Below are 4,171 nucleotides of genomic sequence, written 5' to 3'. Positions count from 1 at the left end.
GTCTAGTCTGAATGTAGAAATGTAGGTCTTCCTTTGACCATTTTTAATTGAGGCCATTATTACATTGTGGTAAGTTCAAAACTGGCAATCAAAGTTTTCCAAACCCCCTTCTTCGTCTTCTTTTCTAACGCTCTTCCTCTTCAGAATTCAACTGGTTTTTTTATGTGCATGTCTCCCCATGTTCCCAGGTCTGTGTTTAATTTCTGACAGCATTCTTACTATGTCAGGTCGCAGGAAATAGCAGGCAGTATCAGTTCAATCAGATAAATAGGGAGAGGGAGGGAGAGGGGACAGCTAAACAAAACAAGTGGCACAGAGGTATTACCCAAGCCACACCTGAGCTGTGACTGAATCACTTAATCACTGTCAAAATCCAAAACAACAAAGAAATGACAGAATTTGTTCATCTCATAGAGAAAATTTTGAGTGCATTTATCTCAACCAATTAACAGAACATTGAAATACACCTCCCAGTACTGTTTCCTCATCGTGGGCGTGTATGACAGATATTATGACATTCGTTCAAAATGTGGATGAGCCTGTAGGGTTGCTCTGATTACTTCAGTTGGTGTTAACCTATATTTACGAATATATATTTAGATATTATCTATATGTTTATATAGGTAAAGTTCAGGTCAATTGGGAATAAACATTCTCAATATTGTCCTAAAGATGCAGAAAGGTTTCTGTTAGGGTTAGGTTTAGGTTGGGTTTTGAAAATATTGTTTAGCATAAAACAATATAGCGTGTAAACCAGTTTTGTTTGGCAAAAGTAATGTCTTATTATTATTATATAATGCATGATTCTAATGGACGTTTGATTCATGTTATGAGTAATGCTCCTTTATATGAATTGTCCTCAGTATGTGGGTTTTGTTACAGTGTGAATATAGTGCCTATAGCTACTTTGAACTTGTTCATTTGTTTTCATATATCTGGAAAAATCAACCTTTAATTGCTCAGATGTTATGCTTTTAAGGCTGAAAATGTGCACATAGCTGGACTTGAATGTATCTGATGAGAAAATGAGCTCACATTGAAATCTTTTCTGATATTTGATGTCAGACTTGGCAAACCTGAGCACAGTTGTATATATTGTTGCTCTCTTCTGAAGCTCTAGAAAAGACATGCATGAGAAAAATCTTTGAAGCAGGAGATTTATGTGAAAGTCTCCATTTGTGCTCCATTTAATCTTATTGTTATCTACAGTAGGAGAAAATACTGAGATGTTCCTATGGGCAAAAGTATTGTAAAGTCACAGGATTTCAAGGAAACTGTCCTGTAGGAGTAATTCAAGTAGATAATGACTGGAAAATGCAGTTTTTGAAAATGAAGATGATACAGGCAGTAATCGGATAATACACACACACCGTGATCTTTAAGCAAAAGCAAATACATACTAATACCCGGAATGTTTTTCATGGAAAACTAACCACATACAGATTCATACATGCTTTTGGGCATTCAAACATTTCTGAGGAACGGAGAAGAAAAAATAAAAATGATTAGAAATTTCTCAATCCAGGAAAGAGCCACTTGACTTGACACTTGAAGAGGCTGTGGTTGTGCTGCACTGGAAATATGGGACATTAATTCAGCAACATCTGGTTTCCACAACCTCTTAAGCAAGAAGTTATAAAAGGGATGTCAAAATAGATACAAATAAATTAATATAATTTTTGACCTGCGTAAATGGTCTGCAGCTTCTCTTCTCTAAGAGTCAAACTAGGCATTATAGAGTATGGATTAATTCTCTGGACTAAATGGCATTAAATATCATTTATGCCCAAATAAATAGCACTCTTCCAAAATATATGTAGTATTGTTATTGTAGTATAATATAACTCAGTGATCATAGTATAGTATATGACAATACATATGTAATGTAGTGTTGTGAAGTGTTTGTAGTGCAGTACAGTATGGTGTGGTGCAGTGTATGGTATAGTATAGCACTGCAGAGTATAGCATAACTCAGGGTGAAGTGTAGTATAGTACAGTATGGTACAGTGTTGTATTAAGATACAGTATGAAAAGTATGGTGCAGTATAATAGTATGGGATGGTGTAATGTATGGCATGGTACAGTATGGAATAGATAAATATGATATAGTATAGTATGGGGTGGTATAGTATTGTATAGTATGGTACAGCATGTTATAGTTTGAAGTAAAGTATGGTACAGTATGGCACGGTAGTAAATTATGGTATATCGTGGTATGGTTTAGTATTGCATGATACGGTATAGTCAAGTATGGTATTGTACAGTATATGATGGTATAGCATGGTAGGGTATAGTGTAGTTTTGTATAGTATGGTATGGTATAGTATATGGTGTATGGAGCGGTAGTGTAGTAGCTAGACTAATGGTATAGTATGTGGTCGATACAAGCCATCAGCATTGTGTCTGAGCAAGGCACTAACTCAGTGCGTATTGTTCTGAATGATGTAGTCTGCAAATGCATAAATGTAAATGTATATGATAGTATAGTATGGTAGGGTATAGTGCAGTATTGTATAGTATGGCATGGTACAGTGTAGTATAGTATGATATAGCATGGTATGATGTAGTGTATTATGGCAATCACATGCAATTTGTACTCCATAAAGCTTTTGATGTAGAAAACAATTCTGGTGTCATTCACACTTGATAAATTGTAGATCAGTAAATTTGTGGTTTCAAAGGACTTAACAGGACATCAAAAATAAACTTAAAAATAAAGATTAGAGATGGTTAGATCTGAACTGCTCAATGAGCAGCATTCAACTGTTCATCTTATCAAGGAATAGGCAATTTCACCCCAAAAAATAAAAGGATCACCTATCATAATTTACTCACCCTCATGCCATCTCAGATGTATATGACTTTCGTTCTTCTACAGAACAGGAACAAATATTTGTAGAAGAATATCTCAACTCTATAGGACCATACAAAGCAAGTGAACAGTGGCCAGAACTTTAAAGCTCCAAAAAGCACATAAAGGCAGTATAAAAGTAATCCAAATGATTCCAGAGGTTTAATCCATGGAAATGATCTAATCAATTTTGGCTAAGAACAAACTCAAGTATAACTCCTTTTTTCACTGGCACCATCATGATTTCATGCTCGATTACTCTTCCAAGTGCTTGACGCATGCGCAGAGCGCTAGATGGCACTAGGAAGTGTATTCAAGATTGAAATCATGATTGCTATGGAGAACGAAAAGGAGTTACACTCTGTTCTGTATCTATCTGTTCTCACCCAAAACCCATTGGATTGCTTCAGCAGACATGGTTTAAACCTCTGGAGCCATATGGTTTGCTTTTATTCTGCCTTTATGTGCTTTTTGGAGCTTCAACGTTCCTTCCACCATTCACTTGCATTGTATGGACCTACAGGGCTAAGGTTTTCTTCTAAAAATCTTCGTTGTGTTCATCAGAATTAAAGTCATACACATATGGGATGGCATGAGGGTGCGTAAATGTGAGAATTGTCCATTTTGGGTGAACTGTTTCTTTAAAGCTGTACTTTACAACTTGCAGCGAATCCATAACTCGCTTTAGATGTTCGTTGCGTCTATGTTTTTTTGTCCTGACGTGTATATTTGGCCTCGTTTTCCTCCTGGAGTTGATCTCATCTCATCATCAAGCCTACCAGCAGGATTGGTGTCCATCACAGCTGGTTCCCGTTTACTCTTTACCACAGAAAATGGGACAGAACACACTTTAATTCACATTCATTTTATATAATGACTCAGGGTGGCTACACTAATGGACTCGCCATGGGAGAGTTATATTCTAATCTAGATATATTTCCGTTATTAATTTTTTTGCAAACCACCATCCATTAATTTTAAATTATACAGACACTTTATATCAGTCCTTGTGGAAGGTAAATAAATACATTTAGTCAATAAAGGCAAACCGTGTCATGTGGAGTACCAGATAAGAGGATGTTATGCAATATATAGTAGGACGATACTAAATGTGTAAACAACTTCTTAGCAAATGTAATAAATCTAAACTGTTAAAGACATTATACACCAACTTGCATTATAATCCACCTAAAGGAGAATGATGGATTTGACAACAATTGTAAATACAAAAATTAATACATATAAAATAATTATATATTTAAAATACAAATATATTATAAAAATACAATAAAAGAAAGAAAAAGAGATCAGAGGTATCGT

The sequence above is a fragment of the Xyrauchen texanus genome, chromosome 42, assembly GCF_025860055.1.
Source record: "Xyrauchen texanus isolate HMW12.3.18 chromosome 42, RBS_HiC_50CHRs, whole genome shotgun sequence".
In the NCBI taxonomy this organism is placed as follows: Eukaryota; Metazoa; Chordata; class Actinopteri; order Cypriniformes; family Catostomidae; genus Xyrauchen; species Xyrauchen texanus.
This window is presented reverse-complemented; position numbering follows the sequence as displayed.